Here is a 24,010-nt window from a genome sequence, read left to right on the forward strand (position 1 = left end):
GGAAGCCCGATGAAGAGACCCGCCTTTCTGGCACAGCCATCCTCCCTCCCTCTTTCATCACTACACTCAAAGATATTACTGATGTTGGTCCTCTGGTTTTGCTGCTTTTTTCCTCTGACTGGACTGACTGAGTCTGCTCTGCTCACTAGCTGCCACTTCAGAATCCTGTCACGCAGCGGAAGGCCAAAGGACATTTTCCCCTAAGTCCTTTTAACTTCCTGGCATTCCGTTTTTCAACCCCACATTAAAGGTGCTCATGTTTCATCCTACTCCTACCAGCCAATGGGTGGCCTCAAGTTAGACTAGGCAGGGAGGGCTTCTCTCGGCTCTTTCCCTGTTGGGCACGGGGAGAAGGAACCCAGAAACTCACTTCCTCAAGCTCACTCTCTCGTTTTCCCTTGGAGACTACCCCTGAAGGCCTGAGCTCACTTGTTAAGGAGCATACATATTTGAAGCTAACATACAACAGATGTCATCCTAGAGCCACGAAGGGCCAGCAAGTCTGGTTTCTTACACGATCTTAAAAAAGAAGCTTTTCTTTCTGTTTGCTCGTGTTTCCCCAGTCTGCTCTCACCCAATGCCTAGTCATTTTATAATCCACTAATCTGGTACACCGATGCTGATTCCTTTCCAAGATGAGACCTGCCAAGTGGAAAGAACGGGAACCTCCCCTTATGTTGGCATGTTCCTCCAAGCCTCAGCTAACCTGGGGCAGAAATTGGTGGATGGATGCCCAGTGGAGGCCTGGGGAGAGAGTCAGAGTTTTTACCTTCTTTAGTGAACAATCCTCTGGCATGAACTGTCACCTTTGTGCGCTGCCAGTCAGGCACTAGCAAACCCAGCACACTGTTCTTCCCGGTGATTTATTAGAGCAAGTCGAATGGCCAGACAGCTCCACATCTCTAAGAATCTCTGTCTGCCTTGCCCTGTCCCCAGTGGTAAACTAATTCCTTCAAACATGAAATTAGTTTATATTTTAAGGGCTTTGCCAAGGCTGATTCTAACTAGGTTAAACAGGGCAGAATAGTTCTCTAGAACTCTCTTGACTGACTCAATCTGTGATTTCTGGCAAGGATGTAATGGACTATTTTATCTTCATTCAGGGTGATCTCACAGACTATTGTGTCAAAAGCCATATCTTTATATATATATATATACATATATGTATATACATATATATATACATGTATAATTGTAATTTTCTAGGCATTTTCAAGGGATGAAAGTTCCAATTTTACTTTATGGTCACTGTGCAAAAAAAAATTTTTTAATTCTATTTCAAAAACAAAAGTGTAGGTGAAGGTGATTATATCTTTGCAAAGTCAGTAAAACAATTGTGTTGCATAAGTCATTTCAACTCAATTAAGAGAAACAGGTCAGATGCTCAAATATTAGTAAAATCAATTATGAACAAGAGGTCTCCTGTTAGTATGCATCATGACAATCTCTTCTTTGAAAATATTTGTGTATATTTAAATTTGCGTCATCTCTCTGTGAACCCATAGTAGCTTCGTATCTCACTGATGATAAAACTTCTGTATGTCCTGCCCTTTGTTACGCTTTCTCTCGCACGCCTTGGAAAGCACACGCAGACCAACGTGTTTTCTAAGAGGGCACAGAGTGAAGTGGCACATGGAACACAAAGACACGGCTTTGAATCCCATTCCCTCACTTGTCACCTGGGTAGGGAGCACCATCCTTTGTGACAGCATTGTCACCTACAAATGAAGGTGACAGGTAACAGAACCCTCCCCGCAAGCTTGCTGTCGCATCCAAAATGCCCACCTGCGTGCCAAGGCACAGGGTGCTGCATGATCATCCCTTCCCGATCTCATCTGAAAACCCTACAAATAACTGTGAAAGTCATAAACTTTCAGGTATGCACTTCGTTTTGGGGTTAGGGTTAAAGTCACAAAGGCATCTGAGACAGGACACGTTATCTTTGCTTTGGGTGAAGGGGAATCCTCAGAACCTCAGAGCTGACAGAATGTTATCATGGGACAATACATCGGCGGCAGGAATCTCTGTAGCTTTTCTTCCAGTCAGACACAGGGAAATTATGCTAACAGAGAATTAGCGAAGACAGTATTGAATTTATAACTGCAACTGTAAAACCATAAAAGTGATATATGTAAATGATCAAAGATGAAAAAATAAACCTGGAAATATTTTTTTAAGGGGACAATTGTCACATTTTTCTCCTGGATAATATTCTGTCTCATTCTTAGAATGTGGTTGGGACATGTGGGTGGATAGCAGGGAATTCTGTGATTAGAAATTCATCCTTTCAGGTTGATGGGCTTCTTGGTTCAAAAGGCAACTATTTCAGGAGTGAATGCTAAATATAGTCTGGCTTCACGGGACACCTTCCACCTAGTAGCACAGAGGGTCTGCGGGTGGTGACGGTCAGGGGCGAGGACGGGATGGGCCTCCAGCAGAGGGAAGCAGTCTGCAGCATGGGCTCTGGACAGGAGGCAAAGGGTGGGGGAGGGTGGAACATACGGAAATGAGGACAGGTGGAGGAAAGGCAAGGCAGCAGATGCAAGTCTGAAAGGCTCTGGCTGCGTAGGGCTTGATTCTTTTAGGGCCTGCCCATATCTTAGGAAAGAAGAAGGTATTCATAGGGTGTAATGTTGATAAAGACCCAAGCATAGCACTCAAGCGTTTGAAATGCAGCTCTTGGCAATCTGGCTTAAAAGACAAAACTCCTGCCACGGATTTCTCTAGGGAATTCCATGGAGAGTGGGGGCCAACAGGCACAGCAGTATGGACGAGGTCTTTGAAGATGCATAGAATCAACTTAAATCCCATCTCTGTCACCAACTAGCCATGCACATAGGGAGACGTGCTTAATGTAGAAAGTCAGCTTTCTCAAGTAAAACAGTAGGACACAGGGATTCAGCGTAGCTGTTAGAATGCCCACATCCCTTGTCTGGGTGCCTGAGTCTGATGCTCATCTCTGTCTCCTGACTCTAGCTTCTTGTTAATGCAAACCTTGAAAGGCAATACAAGCTAGCACAGACAGCTCGAGGAACTGGATCTCTGCTATTCACATGGGAGACCTGGATTACATTTCTGGTGTTCGGTTCAGTACCAGCCCAGGTTGTTTCCGGCACTTGTGCAGTGAACCAGCACACCTTGTCTCTCTGCCTCTCCGGGGTTGGGGATGGGCAAAGAAATAGGAAACTTAATATTCCTAATAGTCATAAGCTTTAAGGGAGATCACACATTTACAAACATATAAAGTGCCCGGACACAGCAAGTTCTCAAATAAGGTACCTGTTCTCACTGCAGGGAGCAGGAAAGAGATCCCTCTAAAAAAGACAGGACTGGAGTTAGAGACTGATCCATTCACAATGGGCCTATGCCCACTAACAGACCCAGACAGCTTTAAGGTGCTCTGGGTCGACAGGGGACAACACAGCAGTACCACCCACAGCTTCCCTCTGCACCATAGGACATGGAGGCATAGTGCCTGCCATCACTCACAGCTGCGTGTCTTAATGCTCCCTTGTGTCTCTTGGTCTTACAGCTGGAGCTCTCAATTGAGCTGATGGCTCAATTCCTGCATCCTGAATCCTCTAATACCCCATGGTCACCATGCTTTAGGTCAGGGGGTACAGAAAAAGGGGCAGAGGGTGGTTTGTGTTCTCTCCTGAGCCTTGAGACTATCTCTAAATTCTGCAGGTTGATCTATCTCACCAGGGAACCTGTTAATAACAAAGAATGACACTCAAGCATCCAAGTTCATATCTCTTAACCCTCACCCTGCAACAGGAATAAAATAAAAAAGAGATGGACAGCTGTCCCCCAAATTGCATAGGATGGAGGCTCGAGGACTCACGGGCAGTTGAACAGCAGGTGACTATGTGCTGGCAGCAGCTCTGGAGGAGGACAAACAGAAGAAGAGGAGAAAGAAAAGGAGGAGAAGGAGGAAGAGGAGGAGGAGGCAGCTCATCATGGAATTTAAGTTTACCAGGCTAAACCCAAGACAAACAATCTCTGGTAGGTGGGGGAAGAATGCGAGCACCGCATAGCCAAGCTCCAGGGAAGCTGCTGCAGGCCAGCCCAGTGCATAAGGAAATTGTTTATGTTTTCTATTGGCCAAAAAAGCCCTTGTGCGTGGCTGGAACCTGTTTGTCTTGAACTCCCAACAATCAACACGCGGCAACCAGTTCTCCAGGTGACAAGGCCTTTTGTTCATAAGCCAGTAAGAGATGACTCTGCCGAGGCTCTGCAACCTGAACACCCCTACCTACCTGCTTGGAGTTTTGTGGGTGAGGTTAAGAGGCCTGCTTTGGAAAGCAGTCTACTCTCTCACTCTCCATCAGCCCACCCATTTCCACTTCTACCCATGGGGGCATCCCAACGCTACACTGTGATGAGGAGGTCTCGTTGGTGACAGTGCTTTCCTGCCATGGCTGTCCACACTCCAGGGCAGACAACACAGCAACCCATGATTCCCATAAGACTTACTATGCAGACTATTAGAAAATCCATATAATGTTGTTAAACACACACACACACACACATGTGTGGCTTGGGTGCCAATCAGAGCAAGGAAAGTGAGAAAATATGTATACTGAATACGTGAAATGATTCCATGAGAGTCTGGATGAAGCTCTGCGAGGGTGTGTGCCTCTCCAGGGTGGAGCTCTGAAGTGTCTTCAGCCTGTGAGACTAAACTGCTAGCGCATGCACCAGCTCTCATCTTTCTCGCCTTGTGGCTTATTAAAATCTTTTCTTCCTACACTTGCCAAGCACCCTCCCAGTTGCATGAGAGCAATCCCTGGTTAGCAGGGATTGACACATTTTGATTTTTGTTTTTTGTTTTACTGATAGCTCTTGATAATGAAAAGTTGGAAGCTATCCCTTATTGCCCTTATAAAGTTCCTCCCCCCCCCAAATCAAGTACTTGGTTGGCTAACAAAGGGGCATTTTTCGGAGCATGTGGTGGTGGGGAACATTTCAGTGGGCACAGGGTTAAAGGCATTTTGATCTTGCAACCAAAACAGATCTCAGGTATGTAAGGGCTACTTGTCTTGGGACAAGCTTGGGAAAAGAAAGTACATCCGGAAAAAATAAAAAAGAAAGAAGGAAAAAGAAAAGAAAAAGAGAAACATAATTTTCCCCACATAATCTTGCAATTTCACAAATCAGAATGACAATACTGTGTCCTATGGCAAAGGAACTGCAGTTTCAGCCTAACTTGGGATTTGCTGAGTGAGTTGCAAGGTAACAGGACACTCCTTGTTCTCAGAGCAGTGCCACCTGCACCTCTCTAAGCAACTGGAGGGATCCCCAGAAAAATGCCTTGAGAAGGCATGATGGACATGATTTTTCCAGGACAGACAAGCTCCATTAAAAACAAATCAATACATTTTTTTAAAAAGAAAATTTTGTCACACGTACCTAAAGAAAACAAACAAACAAACAAAAACATGAAGCTACATGGAGAGTGTAAAATGGCCATTATGGTGGAACAAATGAACAGATCCTAACACATCACACAGTTACTTATTTCCCCACCCCCCATGGGTAACAGCAGCTGTCACCGACTGCTGGAGCCAAACTCCTGAAAACAATGCATTATTATTAATGACAGTCTTCAGGCAATAATTTGGGGGAAGACCTTCACAATATAGAATTTTTCCCCAAAACAAACATGCATGTGTGTGCTCACAACACACACACACACACACACACATATTCATCAACCCATGCCTTTTCTCTATTCTATACTAGCGCCTCTTACTCAAAGCAGCCAGAGGCTCTATATCGTCTTTGCCAGGGGCCTCTTAGGTCAAGGCATGTACTATCTGTCTGGCTCAGGGGGACACTATCAGTCCTCTGCAGTGCCTTGCATACAGTAAGAGCTGTTTTGTTGCGTACAGGTTTTTTTTTTTTGCAAGTTTCAAATGTATTTTACTTGTTCAAGAATGTAGTATTTTAACTAGCACAGTGCTTGTACTTGGCACCATTTATGAGTTGGTGTGAAACAATTCAGGATTCCACCAGCTGGGATGATGCCTGATCTCTCCACTCCTTTGGGGTGACTGCCAACAGGGGACAGGTTCCATTCTATCCCAATCTATGCTGTTGCCTATCTCCACACAGCAATACAGAATGAGGCTCCACCAGCTAATATAATATTATGTTTGTCGTGAAAAATCAGGTGTATGTTTCTGGTGGCTCTGCCTTGCCACTGTTTGCTGAATCATGCTTCAAACTTGTAGGCAACTTAGCACATTTCAGGCCAAAGGAAACATCATGAAGCAGAAATACAATGTGGGCAAAGGCAGCTACTGTTTTGTTGCAACTTCGCTCCTGTTACCCTCGCAGAAACATGCTTATAGTTCTTGAGTGAATAAATCAGGCAAGGTAAGCAGTTCCACAAGTCCTCAGCAAGCACTTTTCCATTAAATTCACGCAAAGAATGCAAGTTAGAATCTCCAGTTTCACCCAGAAGCACAAGAGCCATAGGTGAGCTGTGTCTTATCTGTAAAAAGGCAGTAAGGCCTGGGCAAGTCCAAATGTGACAGCAAGAAGCTTTCTCGTAGAATATCATACCCACTGGCACCCCAGGGGCACTGCCTGCACCACTATTGTAAGCCAATTTTGATGCCCAACAGCCTCATAGCATAGAGATGATGAGCTACAGTCATCAACAAGGATGCAAGAACAAATCACAAATAGATGGGTGGACAGACGGAAACAAGGATAGATAACACGTACAATAGAAGACCTTAAAACTGGGAGCTTCCTCTCAAAACAGTTTTCATTAAGACCTGAAAACCCAGTTATGGGCCAATTTGGCTCATGGTAGGCAGGAAGCATCCTTGAAAACAGTTACTCCAAATTGGGCCAGGATATGCCAGAGGCAGGGTCTGGCTGTGTTAGGGACTGGGGTGTCCCCAACAGCACATGGGATAGACAAGGAGGTGGCTAGCAAAGAAAGATGCTGAAGAAAAATTTTTCTTTTCTCAAGGGCTTTAACAATAAGCCAAACACTAGTTCTTAACATGAGAAAGACATGGGGTTTGTGTTGGAGGGCAATTTTAAATTACCATATAAGATTAGGCCTATATGATGGGTCATAGATAGGATGTTAACCACACATTCTTCTGGTTATATTACTCTTTCTGCTATTGGCCATTTACACTTAGCCTGGCTGGTTTGCCCTCTGCTTGTGTTCCTGAATGTGAGGCAGAGATAGTTTCAGACTGCAAATCTGAAAGTAACACCACCACCAGAAATGGGAACAGAGCACTACCTGGGTCACATATCCAAGAGTGTTAATTTAGACCAACACCAGGAGACAACCTCTGTTACATTATTCTCACGCAGTCACCCACAGAACCTGGTAACACAGAGCACCTACATGCACGCGCACGCACACACACACACACACACACACACACACACACACACACTCACCATCAAATTCGTCCTTTCTGCTTAGTAAGGTACCTGGCACACAACAGTGCCCAATAAATATGCCAACTGTTGAATGATTGCATGCCATAAAATATGTGCACATAGGGCCTGGCATAATGGTTCAATTGGTTAATCCTCCCCTTGTAAGCTCTGGGACCCCATATGGGTGCTTGTTCAGGTCCTGGTTGCTCCACTTCCCATCCAGCTCCCTGCTTGTGGCCTGGGAAAGCAGTCGAGAATGACCCAAAGCCTTGGGACCCTATACCCATGCGGGAGACCCAGAAGAATCTCCTGGCCGCTGGCTTCAGATAGGCTTAGCTCTGGCTGTTGCGGTCATTTGGGGAGTGAGCTAGAGGATGGAAGAACATTTTCTATGTCTTTCCTTCTTTCTGTAAATCTGCCTTTCCAATGAAAATAGAGAAATCTTTTAAAAATGTATATATAGCAATTTAACACTATTCTGTTCTCCAGGAGGTTTCAGAGTGTAGGATAAACAGGTAATATGTTCTCTGTGTTTGGGTGACCAAAAGGCAAAAATCATTTATTTTCTCATTTCAAGATAGCAGAGTACTGTCTTTCCTGTGACTTTTACCTTTTCAAGATAATCCCTTTCTTACTGCTCACGACAACTCTTAAATGTCACTTGTTAACGTTTGCATGTTATGGGAAGGGACAATGTCATGGGATTTTTTTCCCTTTGTTTTGCTGTTTGCCCAAATCTTGCCAACCTGCTGGTTTTGAAGTTTATACACTCCTCCTCCACCCACATCTGTCCCAGTATCTCCTGCTGATACATGTCCAAAGGTGCAGAGCTTAAACAGGGAGTGGTCTCTGAAAATTCAACTAGGTGTTCCCCATTCCAGGGAAAACCTGACAGGCATTCTCAGAGGGAATATCGGAACCTTTCCTTTGGCGGCTGTACAAAAGGTTAAAACTTTTTCCTGGCAGACACGGTTGCCTTAATGCATCCTACACAGATTGTCTCTTCTTGTGGCTCACTACACTCTAATTGCAATCATGTTGGACATAAGCAGCTTACTGTAATGTCCCATAATGAAAAGTGCACTCCAGAATTCAATACACAGTAATGGATTCTTTGATTTAAAGCATGGGCATGGTAATAAGACAAATACAAAAAATTGACACATGTTCCTCAATAGACCTCTTTCTTTGAAGATGACTTTAGAGGACCGAATTTGGTTTTATGCATTGTCGGTAGCCATCGCGGCTTCATTTGATCAATGTTGGGACAAAATATCCTGGGGTTATTTGCAGATGCCTTTTGGATCCATTCCTAATCAGCACATCTGAGGGATTCTTGTTTGCTAAAATTTTACTTTTTGTTTGTTTAGGAGACTACTGTAACACGTAAGGCAACTGAGACATTCATCAACATATGAACTGCCTCCCTTCTTCGTGGGTCTCTTTTTGCCTGCAAAGGTCTTCCAGCTGAAGCCCTGCGTTCAAAGCGGCCCCCACACTTTCCTGCAGCCTGATTTCATCCTAATGAACCCTAATGAACTGCAGCACACTCCATCGGAGTTGGCAGAACAATTCAGCTACCCCAGGTTGCAGGGCTTTCTGCCCTTAGGGTTGGGAACCACAGGCTCTGCTGGAGGTGCTTTGTGCAGGTGGAACATCAGCATCTTCAGGGAAAGGACATCTGGTTCACAAGGCTAATCCCTGCTGTTGATTTAGCCAAGGCTGATTTGGCTTTCCAAGAGCTCCATCTTCCTTCTCTGAGCTCTTCCCCAAACACTCATGATTCTCTCTCTCCTTCCTTTAAACTCCCCCAATTCCCAAGGTCAACATCCCTATCTCATTTGCTGGCAAAGCATGTATACGTTATCCTCCCATTCCCCCCACCCCAAGTCAGCATGTTTAAGGTGAATTTGAATTCCCTAAGGTGTCAGTGTGCGGGAATTATCCATGCATAATTACAGATTGATCCAAATAATACTGTTGATGAGAGCACAGTCAAATGGGAAAGCAAGCGAAGCTAACACAGAAAACAGCCGGGAAAAGGGTCTGGGGTGGGGTGGGGGCTTCTCTCCTTCCGTGAACTTCAATTTTCTTACCCGAATCATAGAAATAACAGAACCAGTTTCATAGGCAGTTGTGAGGAATTAAATGAGCTCATATTTGTAAGGACGTACCCACAATGCCAGGCACACAGCAAAATGCTACTGACGCATCTAAAAATGAAAACAAACATTCAATAACACAGGAACGCACAAATCCAACCGGAGTACCTGCCCAGTCCAGTGAGCGGGGAATCGGTTACGGGCAGAATTCAACCACTAGTGACTTTATATAATGATGCTTGCAGCCCCATCCAGGACCTAGGCAGACTGGCTGGGAACAGCGCTTTCCTGAACGAGAAGGGCTTGGGAACACAGCAAGGCTCCACACTCCTGTCTCAAGGCCCAGAGAGTTACCAGGTCCTGCCACAAACTCAGTTCAGCTGGAGCGCTCCCAGGGCTGGGACGTGTGGCTTCTCGGGTTAGCCCGCGGGGGAGCGGTTGCTGGGCACCCTGGCGCCGGGCCGCGGGGTGGCTGTGGCAAGGGGACAGTCCCGAGCTCCGCCTCCGCCTGGCCGCCCCAGCCGGCGCGGAAAGTTACTGCGTGCTAACGTGGCAGAACCACCGGACGCGGACTCCCCGGCTGCCAAGCGCCCAGAGCTCCGGGCTGCTAGTCTTTTAAGACTCCCAGGCCCAGCTCTTCCCCAGAGTCGAGTCTGCACACGTTCCGTAAGCATAACTGTATTCTTCCAGCAGTTGCCATATTCTGGGACAGAGTCAGGAGAAAAAAGTTAGAGGGAGTGGCCAAGAGACGTTCCTAAAAAAAAAAAAAAAACCAATGGATAATTTCACTCGCTAAATTGTGCATCTCGAAACTTTCATCTAATAGATTTTAAAAAGATCTCTTTATCAAGTTCAACTCAGCAGAGCCTTCCATTTGCTCCATTTATTCATTCATTTTTTTTTTTTTTTTAACAAACATCTCCTAAGCACCAATTATCTATTTGGCCCGGGAAACCTCTAGAACCCCAGAGCTGGTGTGCAGACAGATAGTAAATTGTTGCTCCATGACATAAAAGACTGTGATGGGGGCCCACGCAGAGAGCTGCGGCGCTGGGCATTATTTCGGCCAGGTGGGGAGGGCAGCGCGCCAAGGCTTGTGGGGGGTCTTGTTAGAGCTGAGCTTTGAAGAATGACTCCTGGGAGGAGGTCAGCAGGTGAACAAGTGGCCTAATTAGGCTGTGATGTGCATTTCTCATCTTTGTCCCATACCTGCTTTTCAAGAGAGCCTTTCAAAATACAAAACCAGATTGGAGCTGGAAATAGGATGGTGGTGAGGACAGGGACGACGTTGTGTGTGATCCTCGAATGTGGAATTATGGAAGAGAAAGACCACATTCTTAGGGCAACTACAGTGGAAAGGGGCCAAGAACGTCCTTTCTTAAGGAATCCATCTTCAGCTTGCTGTTTCTAACAGGACATAACTTACAGGGGAAGCGGGGAGCAAGTGTGGGAGAACAGAGCAAGATAGGAACCAGGTGAACCCTGACGAAGGATATGTGGAAGTTTTTCGTACCCTCTTTGCAGTTTTTCTAGAAGTTTAAAATGACGTTGATGAAAAAACGAACAGGAATTTAAAAAAATACCCAAATCATGCCATGATTTTAAAAATCACTAAGCTGCTGATGCCTGCATTCTGAAGGCATCAGCAGTGGCCACAGAGATGCAGCTGCCCACTTGCCTCCTTTTGTCCCTGTCACTTTCTTTATGTCCCACACCCTGAGGTTTGGTGGGTGAGAGGGTCAGCAGAGCAGTTCCCCCCCCACCCGGGCAGATGTGATCTGCCATACCGAATGGGAAGGGGCCCAATGATGTTGCTTGCTCAACCCCCTCTCCCTGCACTGGAGGGACCTTTAGCCATCTAGAGGAGGTGGTCCCACAGCTTAGGGAGGATTTGGGAATCTATCAGACAAATCTATTGTCCTTGCTTAGGACAAAATTGAATGAGCAGGAGGCCTACTTTTTTTTTTTCTAAGAGGCTTATTTATTTATTTTAATTGTAAAGTCAGAATTACAGAGAAAAGGAGAGACAGAAAGATCTTCTATCCACTGGTTTACTCTCTAAGTGGCTGCAATGGCCAGAGCTGAGCCGATCTGAAGCCAGGAACCAGGAGCTTCTTCTGGGTCTACCATGTGGGTGTCGGGTCCCAAGGCTTTGGGCTATAATTTGCTGTGTTCCTCCAAGTCACAAGCAGGAAGCTGGATGGGAAGTGGAGCAGCCAGAACACAAATGGGTACCCATATGGGATCCCAGTGCATGAAAGGTAAGGAGTTCAGCCAGTAGGCTACTGCACCAGTCCCAGGAAACCTACAGGCAGCCACAAATATTTTCCAAGTGCTTAACATTGTCTAAGCACTTTGTCTACTACTTAACAGGAAAGACTCACAGATCACTCCTCAACAGCCTGAGGAGATGGGCTGTTAGTATTTCCAGTTTACAGATGAGGGAACTAAAGCCTACCTAGTCAATGGTGGAATTGGATACAAGCACTGGCAGCCTTATTCCTGATCTTGGGCTCTTGTTCACAATGGCAGACTGTCCTATTCAGGGGTTCCTAAATGTGTCTGTGGACAACAGAGAAGATTTAGGATGAAAGTACTGTGAGGAGTTGGGGTGGCGGGACTACATCTTTCATTTGGCTATTCGCTATCATTTATGTGCATAGTGCTTCAAAAAACACATCCACTGGCAATCATTCTGGACTCAACAGATGGAACTGGAGACATGTGTGCCACGCACAGAATCTTTGCCTCCACACAGATGATAGCTTCTCTGTGCTTTGCTCTCAGTATTTGAAATAGGAGGCAATATTTCCCAATATTTTCCCACCAAAATACTTGCTTGGAGTTGAATTCCTATGGTGAGTACGAATACATAGCGTGCATAGACTGCGGAAAGGAAGGGATGGTGAGGGCAGACAATACTCCAGGGGGACACGTCCTGGTGGGAAGAGCCTCGCACACAGCCGGCGGGGCTGCTTACTCTCAAGATACTGTTCACCATCAGAAGGAAATAGCAGTTCTTTTCCTTCTTTCCCACTTTCTTCCCTCCCTCATTTCCTTTCTTTTTTCCCTTCTGAGGGTCACTGGAGAAAGGATGCCTTGTCTTATTTAGACGTTTTCTCCAATAGAAGAAGCTGGCAGTGACTCACATCAAAGAAAGGCAAAGGAGCCTGAAGGCCTGGCACGCCTTCCTTTGCATCCAGGGATGCAAGCCCTGATGCATTCATCCCCTTCCTGCTGGCACAGGAAGCTCCTTGGCTACTCACTGCCATAAATACACAGACGATTCATCGTGAAAACACATCCACAGGAGGTCAAACAGCGTGGAGTACCAAGGGGACCTGTAACACAGCTAGGCGTTGTGCTGGGCAATGGGTGTTCGCTTCTGTGTCACCTTGCAGACCATCTGGATAGAAAGCAGGGCTTTCATTCCTGGGTACCATCCATCCCTGCTCAAAGATGCATTTCAGAGAGTCAAGGGAACAAGGATTTAATGCTGTCAAGTGCTTTGAGATCTCAGACAAAGGAGCTCTGTAAACACTGAGAATTACTGAGTATTATTGGCGTTAATATTATTCTCCTTTAGTATTATCAGGACTTTGGAAAAATTAACCGAGAAATGGGTTCTGGCGTACTGACGGCAGCAATTGCTTCTAGAAAGATTAAGATACCTCTTGCTGTAGGAAAGGCAGGGCCCAGTGAAAACATTCAACCAAGACCTGCTTCTCTTTTGCAAATTCAAATCACCAGAGACTGAAACCTGTTGCAGGATGGAAAAGAAATACACTGAATCTTTTAAAACTCAGTTTTAATGGAGAGAGGGCAAGAGGTCGTGTGTGTGTGTGTGTGTGTGTGTGTGTGTGTGTGACCTCTGAGAAAAGACAGGGACACAGACACACAGAGATAGAGGCAGGATGAAGAAAACAAACTTTCGGTTCATATTTTTTTTTTTACTTGCTAAAAACCAAATCCTTTTCTTGAAGTAGAAATTCTGCTGAGTATCTAGGCAAAATGACTTACGTATATTATTGGTGGGTGTGGAAACCGACAAAGTCTCTGTAGAGGGCCACTTTCTACCACCCAGGGACATAACAGTTGCACTCACCCACTGTCCTAGCCTTTCTGCACCCAGTCTCTTAGCCTAGACACATATCGGCATATAGGTGAAATAGTATGTATTTAAAGGCCTACACTGCAGCTGTTTGTATCAACAAATCTTTGATGACAACTCAAAAGTTGATTAGGGGGTGTCTAGTGCAATAGCTTAGTGGCTAAATCCTCACCTTGCTGGGATCCCATATGGGCACTGGTTCATATCCTGACTGCTCCACTTCCCATCCAGCTCCGTTTGTGGCCTGGGAAAGCAGTGAAATGGTCCAAAGTCTTGCGACCCTGTACCCAAATGGGAGACTTGGAAGAAGTTCCTGGCTTCAGACTGGTTTAGCTCTGGCTGTTGCGGTCATTGTGGAGTGAACCAGCCAATGGAAGATCATTCTCCCTGTCTCTCCTTCTCTCTGTAAATCTCAGCTTCCAATAAAAATAAATAAATCTTAAAAAAATAAAAAGACTTTGATGAGGGGGCAAGAATGTGGCATAGTAGGTTAAACCACTGCCTGTGAGGCAGAGTCTCACATGGGCACCAGTTCAAGTCTCAGCTACTTCCAGTCCTGTTCCCTAATAATGCACTTTGGAAAGTGGCACAAGTTTGCTGAAGTGCTCTCATCCATGTGGGAGACCTGAAAGAGGCTCCTGGCTCCAGTCTGGCCCAGCTTGTTGCTGCCATTTGGGGAACAGACCAGCAGATGGAAGATTTCTATCTCCCTCTCTCATACCATCCATCCTGCCCTTGTAAGTCTGCCTCTCAAATAAATGTTGTGTTTTTTTTTTTTCCTTTTAGAGAAAAGTGCTTTAGTAGAGGACTAAGTAAGTAAAACTATTCTATGCAAATGGCTACAGGATTATCTAAGACATTATTATCTAAATACATAAATTGAAAAAAATTTAAGATGAAGACCAGTGAGTAAAAACATACAAAAAACATATTGTTGCATAAGCTTATAGTTTGAAGTCATCATGCTTGCGTATTTATACAATGAATTTTTAGAAGGCTGCATAAGAAGTTGGCAACTGATCAGGAGAAACTCAACTCTATGCCCTTTTGTGCCATTTGGATGGTGTATCTGATACCTGTGTCCTGTAAAAAAATGATAATAAGAAAAAAAAAACAGAGACATAGAAGAGAATCCTGGTGGATAATGCTCACAGGACAGTGGGCCACAGAAAACAGACACAGATGATTCAGGGTTCTAACTAGTTCCTCAGAATCGTTTGCTAATATCCAAAGCCAAATAAAACAAAAGGAATACTGCTGGTGAAAACACCACTGAAGACACACGGCAGAAAGATGGTGGTGACGGTGTCCAGCCTGGCCTCTTCTCTTTTCTTTCCTATCTTCCTTTCTTTTTCTTTTCAAGGTGAGTTTTATTTATTTAAAAAGCAGAGTCGCAGAATGATAGAGTTGGGGGGAGATCTTCCATCCACTGGTTCACTCCCCACCGCTGTAATGACCAGGCTGGGGGCTCAGCACTCATACAGCTCTCATACTGGACGCCAGCAACAGAGGTGGCAGCTAAATGTGCTGTTCCTGCCACACCATTCCCTCTTTCGACATTTGAATGTCAAACTGCTTGAAAAAGGTCCGTGGCTTGTCAAACGCTCTTCCCTAGATCCAAACTCATTTTTTTTTTCTAGGCTGCTTTTCTACTTTCTTTAAATTCCTAATCATCTTTCCAAATCTTTTTCTAGGCAATGGTCTCCTCGGTGAGTGCTCCTGTAAAACGGAGATCAACGAGTTTGCTCTGTACATTTCTGCTGCTGCCTTTATACCATGCTGCAAATATTTACTTAGATGTGTTTCCACTATTGGAATGCAAGCTCACAGAGGGCAGGGTGTGTCTTATTTATTTATTTATTCTTCAATGTAAGCTATGTAGGGATGGTTTCAGAGTACAGAATATTGCAAAAAGTAGAGTTTCCATGTCCTTTATTGTATGCTTAACATCGTGCTTTACTATACACAGTTGTTACAAATAAAAATTTGACTTTAGCATGCAGCTATTAGCCAAGCTTCACAGTTTATTCGAATGTCAGTAGTTCTTATTGACTGCCTTCTCCCTGTTTCAGGGTCCATATTACATATATCTGACAGATCTTCTTAGCCCCGTCTGGATGCTGACAGTTTCTCAAACTTTCCTTGTTTGCGATGACCTTGACTGTTTATTGGTCAGTTTGTTGAACCATCCTCAATCTGGGCTTTTTTTCTGGTGGTTTCTTCATGGTTAGACTGAGATTTGTTTATGTTAAAATAGCATGGAGCTAAACACATAATAGATATTGCATAGTGTCAAGGTATTGGTATTGATTAATGTTTGCTGAACTGAATAGAGTTCAAGATTTTCCCTGTATATGGCTCCAGTATCGATAGAACCCTGGCTGATAGTCTTGGAAAGGCGAAGGGTGGCACACATGTTTGTGAAGATCTCCCACACAGCGACAGTAGGCAAGCAAGTGTCAAATACAGAGGATGGAGAGAATGACCTGTGGCAGCTCACGAGATTAATTAATCAGCATGAGCAGCTGAAGTCAGCAATACTAACATGAACCAAGGCCTGGAAAGTGGGGAGGACCCAGAGAGGCTTCTTTCTGGTTCTCATGTACACCACCACAGTTTGCCTCACTTTGGGTCTGTTTACATGCTAGGCCTAATGTCTGGAAGGTATTTCCACTGCTCTCTCTTTTAGTGACTGCCTCCTTCTCATTCTTGAGGCCTTGGCTGGAATGTAACCACTGCAAATTCACATTATTTCACATAGGCTCTATTTGTCATGCTCTCTGTCACGGTACTATGATGTCTTCCTAGTTATTGCCAACATTTGTAAAGATCCATTGCTTATTGCCTTGTTATTTTTTTGTCCTCATCAGAGTCCAAGCTTTTTGAGGACAAGTGCTCTGGTTTTTGTTTGTTTGTTTGTTTGTTTTTCCCTTCTACTTTGGGCAGAGTACAGAGCAGTGCTCAAACTGTCTTGCAGAATCAATGAATAGGTTGATGCTGGACTAAAGTAATAAGCAATGAGACAGTGACAAGTACAGCCACAGCCCTACGAGGCACTGAAATGGAGCAAGAGTGAACTGGGTAGGCAGATGCAATGCTCACAGGTCATCCGACTGATCACAATGTAGTCAGGTCATCCCAAACAGGGTGGCATGATTTGGGCAAAGGCCAGTAATGTAGTAGGTGTGGGTCACACGGAGTTAGAGGCCATCCTGTACTTTTCCATCTCTGGGAACACTGACAGGGGTTCATTGGTCAAAGAATGGGAGTGTTAGGGATAATGGGCACCATGGAGTGGCAGGGGGCCATGGGATTGTTTGTGTAAATGAGTCTTGACCAAAACAAACAAATAAACAAAAACCTCCCAGGAATGCAAATCACACAAAGGGCCCAAGGAGACAAGGACTGTAGCCAGTCTAACTTTAATGTTGCCACAAATCCAAGAAGAAAAAGGGCACATTGATGAATATGTTTAAGTAGGAAAGATAAGCTGGAAGATCTGTGATTTTGTTACAAGACTTCAAACTAGACAAGGAGTCCATCTTCAGAAGCACAAGGACACATAGCATAATGAAACTTGGGCTTTCTGATCCCAGGATGGAAAGGAGCTCATAGAAACCTTTGATCCTTTTCATGAAGTCTTCTATGTGATCTCAAAGGACAGAATCAGGGTATGCACTGTCTACCTTGGGATGTAAGTATCTTCTCATTCAAGAGCTCAGAGTGTGCTGCAGTAAGAAAAACATCGGCAGCCTTGTCTTTGTAAACCCAGATAAATAATTACGATGGTTGAGCTCTGCTGATTTTTTCATCCAACTGAAGTAACAGCTTTGAAAAAGAAAGGTAACAGTGACGGGTACCACCTGGGGTCCAGAGAGACTGTGGGCAAGAGAACTGTGCAGGCTCCTGTGAGGGCTGAGTACATGATCTGACTGACCTTCCCCTGACAGGGTAGGAGATGGGTGGCAGGAAGCATAAAGAACAGCTGCACTTCTGCATGCACAGGTTGCAACAGAGGATCCAGGAGTTTCTTTGCTATGTTCAGTCTGTAGCCACTGAACCTACAGCCAGTGCGTGGCTGAGGCCTCGTCTCTAGATGTACATGTGACTTCGGAATTCCTGCTCTCCACTGTCTCTCTACCGAGGCTTTAAGGACAACAGTGACTGCTCAGAAGAATCCTTTCATTTGCAAAGAGAAGAGATTGACCTCAACCAAGGGCAACATGGCAGGCCCCAAGTCGCCCTGGTAGATGGTGTTAGAGCCACGATAGGACTTTTGACCCAGCTTGAAGCATGCCATGAGAATATGGCAAAGTGACCAATCACCAATTCTGGCTCTGATGCCACATTAGGAAAAAAAAGTTTCTTTCCATTTACTTGAAAGGCAGAGCAACAGAGAGAGGGAAAGAAGGGAGCAGAGATTTAATCTGCTGGTTCATTTGCTCAAATACCCATAACAGCCTGGGCTAGGCCAGGACAAATCCAGGAGCTTGGAAATCCATCCAGGCCCCCAGATGGGTGGCAGGAGCCCAAGCACTTGATGCCTCCCAGAGCACATTAGCAGAAAGCTGAATCAGAAGCAGAGGACAGATTTGAATTTGTTCTCCAAAATGGGATGTGGACAACCCAAGCAACACCCAAGCTACTCCTGATGCTACATTTTCCTTTTCCGTCATATTTCTTTATTTGAATGTCTAAGCCCCAGAGTACTCTCCACTGGCTTCCTATCCATGCCTGCATCATTTCTGTGTTAACCTTAGGGTCATCAAAGAGAACCCCAAAATTCCAGGCACATTCATATGTAATTTAACGAGGAGCACACCAGGTACCTGACCCATACTCCTACCTCCATGCTACCACCAGCTCCTGTCAACACAATTCCACAAGAGAAGACAGGTGTTGCCCGTACAGATGGGAGTCATCCTCCTGTAAATACTACCAGAGAGCAGACTGGCACCACTTGACAGGTTCATTATGACTTTGGTTTCCAGCTCAGGTAGGCAACTCTCCATTTTCCAGGCACCCTGGTGCAAACACAGAGAGCTTTCAATTTCACCTGAGGCTGAATGTCAGAGGGGAAAACAAAGCCGAGAGCAAGTGTGCTGGCCACAAGCCGAGTGTGGCCAAGGGCACTTCTCCGCATCCTGGCTCTCCTCCACACGTCTCACCCACAGATTTGATCCTGAAATTCGGTGTGGGGTGAAGTGACTCCTCTGCACAGCCGGCTTGGTGGCGGGCAGCTGAGGCGACCTGGCAGGGTTTGCAGAGAAGTCTGGGTTATCAGCTCCTCTCCAAAGTGAGCCAACTGGAGGCAAGTCGACTTCCTAGCCTCCTGCTCAGGGTTCAATGGAAGGGTGCTGCACTTTCAGAGGAACCTGACAACAGGGATCGCTCCCATTCAGAGAAGAAAGTGAGGCCATACAAAAGCCACTAAGAGTTCTTCATTCATACCAAGTATGTGTATTTTGTTTATAGCCATTCATACACAGGGGCTGCTCTGGCTGATGTTTTCTTGCCTGTGTGTTGTTCTAAAGGATCACCTAGTCTTAGGGAAAGAGGTTTTCAGAAACAATGCAGGATTCTAAATAAGCAAAAATGATTTTTTTTTACCAAGTTCCAAATATGGTATAAAACATAATTGTATTGATTGGTCATGAATATCAAGTTCATACTAGATTCCTTCTTCTCTGGCTTTCAGGAACCCTGTTGGAGCGTAAGAGGGTAGAAATCAAATGCATTGGGTGTCCCACTTACCCTAAGTTCAGGCACACATTTTGGTAGGTGGGGCATTTGATGCTTTGGGGCCCAAACAGTGATTATCTGCTTTATTCCTGTTGCTATACAGACAGAACCACAGGGAGATATTCTTCAGAGGTGGGCTTTCACAGACCAGTAAAATGTGCAAAGGAGGCAAGAGAAATTGTGAAACTGCGGGCAGGTCCATAAGTCATTGCGAAGCGTAAACCAGATCAAGTAAGGATTTTCAAACAGCCCACAGCTACCATCTTAAATGATCACAAATCCACAAAAGAAAATATTTCAATGCTCTCAAACTAGGGAGGCTCCACTCTTAGAAGAGACAACACTTCCTCCGTAAACCTGGCAACCCGACAATGTGTTGCCTCATTTGTGTGAAGTTTCCCCACAGTGTGGGGCTGGTTTTGGGATGAGGGAACACTCCGGCCAGGTGTAACACCTATAAAATGACAGTAAGAATACTAAACATTCCAAGATTTGTACGGGGCACTGCAGGGAAAGTGGGAGAAGAACACCAGGAACTTCCAAATTTGTTTGCCTGACATTTAGATCTAATGTAGGCATTTTATCTTTGAGATGCATATTATTTGTGTGCACATAGCATGTGCCTTTTCTCAGACCATGAGGCACGTTTCCTCCACTTAAGATGCACAGAGGACCTTTCTCAGCACTTCCTTTGGAACACGGCCCATCTCTGAACTCTCCCTATCTCTGTAAGATGAAGGCTTCACGATCGGAAGAAAATGACACTGAACTTAAATAGCCCCCTTCCTCAGAGAGTTCAGAGGTCTTTGAAAGTACAGGTAATTAAGTCTCCTGGCTCCTGCAAGCTTGGCAGGATGCGTGACCCTAGATGAGGAGAGCTGGATATTCGCCAGGAGGCAGGCAGAAGTTGGTAGCAGCACCTGGAGACCAAATACCCATGTTTAAATTTCCTCTCACCCTTCCTGCTTGACACCAGGGCAGACTATGGTATGAAGGTGGAAAGGTGCAGGAAACTGTGGAGTAACTAACAAACCCAGGCCCACTGCCAGGTTCAAGTTTTACATGTAGTTTCATTCTATTCTTTTCTATAGAGGTATTTTCAAGCCAAAGAAACTCTTTTAAAAAGGACTGAAACGCTGTTTCTATGGTGTAAAGACACCCCAAACACTGTTTACCAATGTTTCCCAAGTACTCTTGCCTTTTCACTTCTGCTGTGAAGTGGAACAGTGAATCTGATCTGGAAGGGCTCTTCACGGTTACATCATTTTGAAAAATTCATTAATTTTATTTATCTGAGAGACAGACAGACCTTCCGTCTCCTGCATCACCTTCTCCCCACCTCCCACCACCCGCCTGCCAAAATTGCCCATACTACTAGGCCAGGCTGAGGTGAGGAATCCAGAACTCAAACCAGGTCTCCCACTTGAGTGGCTGGGATGTAGCTACTTGACCCCTCATTCCTGCCTCCCAGGGCGTGCAGGAGCCAAGAAGCTGGAGTGGGGAGCACAGCTGGGATGTAAACCCATTTTCTCATATGGGGGGCAGATGTGTTCAAAGATGTGTCTTAGGTTCTGCATCAAATGTCTGTCCCTCCAGGGTATCTGAAACCAGGGATTAGCATTAATTCTCACACAAAGCAAAATACAGTGTAGTCTTTAAGTATAATATTTACTTTAAAAATATAAACACTATCCCCCAGTTGTTCACAGTGATAAAGTCTTTTTAGGGCAATGGCAGAGTCTTATCATGCTGTTTGTCTTCAAAAATAATTGTAACAGACTATTACTTTTAGAGTAAGCTAAAAAGCATAAAAATAAAGTACTTCAAAAGGTTGGTGAAAAATGAAGTTAAATTTATTTTAGTGCAAAAATTTACAAATTCTTACATAGAGGAGTTGTCAGAAAGTTCATGGGAAATGTATATTATGAAAAACCTATGTGTGGATGACAGAAGTATTTTTGTACAAGCATAAATGTATCTTTCATTCCAGTTTCCACAAACTTCTAAAAAAAGATTTATAAAACTGAAAGAGTGACAGAAAGAGGAATGAATAGGGAGAGAAAGAGAGAGAAACTAAGAGTGATCCTTCATCTACTAGTTCGTTCCCCAAACGGTCACAACAGCTGGGACTGGGTCAGGCCAATGCCAGGAGCCAGGATGTCCATCTGGGCTTCCCACCAGGTGGGCTCAGCACTTGGGTCACTGCTGCTGCTTTCCTGGGAGCATTAGCAGACAGCTGGGTTGGAAGTAGAGTAGTTGCCATGGATGCTGGCTTGGCATGGCAGGTTTAACCACTGGACTGCAATGCTGGCCCCTCCACAAACTATTCCGAAGGCTCTGCTACTGTATCCTTTAATGGGGATGTGATCCATGGAAATGCAATCAACATTTCTAAAGGCAGGCTTTAGCCTCACATTTAAGACAACCTTCCCATGTAAGAGGCTTGAGTTTGATTTTTGGCTCCGGCTCCTGAATCCAGCTTCCTGGGCAGTGGTAGTAACAGCTCAACCAACTGAGTTTTTGCCACCCGTGTAAGCGACCTGGATGGAGTCCCTAATTTTCAGCTTCTGGATTCCAATTAGTCAGTCCTCCTTGAGGGCACTTGGGAAGTAAACAAACTGATGGGAACCATGTGTGCGTGTGTGTGCATGTGTGTGTGTAAGCCCATGTCTCTAGATTTAAAAAAACAAACACTTTCACCTGGAGTTTGGGGAGACCTTGTAATGTTGTCACCTAGCACTTACACCCTCATGTAGTTTTTTTCTCCAGTTCACCCTCTGTGACCTGAAAAATTCAGTATCAGTTTTCTGTGCCTGCTATTTTTCTTTCTGAGAAAAGTGGCGATATCAGTTTTGCCCCCTTCTAACCTGACAGAATCCCAGGTCTTCTGTAATTACTGAAGCTTAGGTGTATCCTTCCCATACACCAACACCCCCACCCCACGAACACTCAGCTTGTTGTCACGCCCCTTCATTGTTCACATTCACACATCCCGATGTGATTTCTTTTCAGTGTCAACTGAACAGGAGTGAGATTCTGGGTATGATTCCAGAATGATGTTTTCAGAAAGTCAACTTCCATTCCAGGTCCTTCATCAATAGGTCACTCATTCCTGCTGTTTCTAGCTGATGAACGTCTTGGTTAGCAAGTCCACAGCCACACAGACACTGTCTGCCTCCCACACAACAAGCTGAAAACTCCAGGGAAACACAACATACCCCTCTGCCTCTCCTTTTTTCGTCTTCCTTTTTTTTTTTAAAAAAAAAAAAAATCACAGAGTCAGATATACTGAGAGGAGAGACAGAGAGGAAGATCCGTTGATTCACACCCCCGGTGGCCGCAATGGCTAGAGCTGAGTGGATCTGAAGCCAGGAGCCAGGAATTTCCTTCAGGTTTCCCACATGGGTGCAGGGTCCCAAGGATTTGGGCCATAAGCAGGGAGCTGGATGGGAAGCGGGGGCGTAGGGACATGAACTGGCACTCATATGGGATCCCAGCATGTGCAAGGCAAGGACTTTTAGCCACTAGACTACCAGGCCGGGCCCCCTCTGCCTTCCTTTAACAGCTGCTGTCATTTGGGCCACACTGCCACCATCGTGACTCCACACTTCGCTGTGTTGTCCCAGGGCAAGCTGGAGAATGCAAATGACAGTGGCTCTCAAATTGCAATTAAAGGACAGCTGTTAGGTGATGCCCTTCCCATATAGTTCTATCTGAATCATCAAATATAAGTATAAGGTATTTTTATTTATTTATTTGGTGGAAAGAACATTAAATCTTATGGTGATGGTAGCTTCTTGCTGCCTTACATATTTTGGCTGGCTAGAACAAATCAGACTTTGGGGCAGTGAAAACAGAGATAGGAGTGTCTGGAATTCAAAGAAAACTAGATGCAGAAAGCTCACTTTTCCTAGTTCCTGGGTTCTACTTAGACATTCTAAAAAACAGCCATGATTAATAATATACTAATTAAACTGTAGGAAGTTGTAATGGCCAATAAAATGTTTCTTGACAGACATATTTAAAATTGGTATACTAAAATTTTAATTGCGTTTCCATTTATTGAGTTCAGTCATAATTTAGACTATCAGAATGGAGCTGTGAGGTTTAAAGGAGAATGAACACACAGAGGTTTTGTGAACACACGTCAGCCTCCATACCTGGAAGCTATGTGGCAGGACAGTACAAATTGGAGAGCTGAGCACTCCACACCCTTGGGGACAGGCACAGGGGAAATTATTAGGGTAAATAAATTTCACAAAATAAAGTCTGCATTTCGTTTCTACTAAAACGCACAGACACACACTACATACACACATAGAGACACGCAACTGCACACTGGTCTTGGCTGGAGGAATACCTTGGGCTCATCCGTGTGCTAGTGTCTGCCCAGGTGGGCTCTGGATATGGGTAAATGAAGAGTCCTCATTTTGCAGATCTGCCTGTCTCTGACGGTAGAGGGTAGGCAGTCTCCTGTCACAGAGCCACTGTTTTAAAACACAGTTATCTATCCTGAGATTAAACCTTGCCTCAGTCGGCCTCTCAGCTGAACCTGAGGAAGTGACTTCTGCTCATGCCAGAAACTTTGTGCTACAAGAAGGAGAGAGTGTCAGCAGCTCAGCCAGCGCCCTTCCTC

At 45.0% G+C, this 24,010-nt stretch overlaps 1 protein-coding gene and 1 pseudogene across 2 annotated transcripts in view; both read right to left on the reverse strand.

Moving 5' to 3' along the window:
- RORA (RAR related orphan receptor A) overlaps positions 1 to 24,010 on the reverse strand; it is a 710,565-nt gene that overhangs the window by 118,072 nt on the left and 568,483 nt on the right. The gene's annotated exons all lie outside the window — the stretch shown is intronic.
- On the reverse strand, positions 6,004 to 6,272 carry LOC121149267 (annotated as a pseudogene).

This window comes from Ochotona curzoniae, unplaced genomic scaffold (assembly GCF_017591425.1).
Source record: "Ochotona curzoniae isolate NIBS_2020 unplaced genomic scaffold, NIBS_Ocur_1.0 scaffold_4701, whole genome shotgun sequence".
NCBI classification, from domain to species: domain Eukaryota; kingdom Metazoa; phylum Chordata; class Mammalia; order Lagomorpha; family Ochotonidae; genus Ochotona; species Ochotona curzoniae.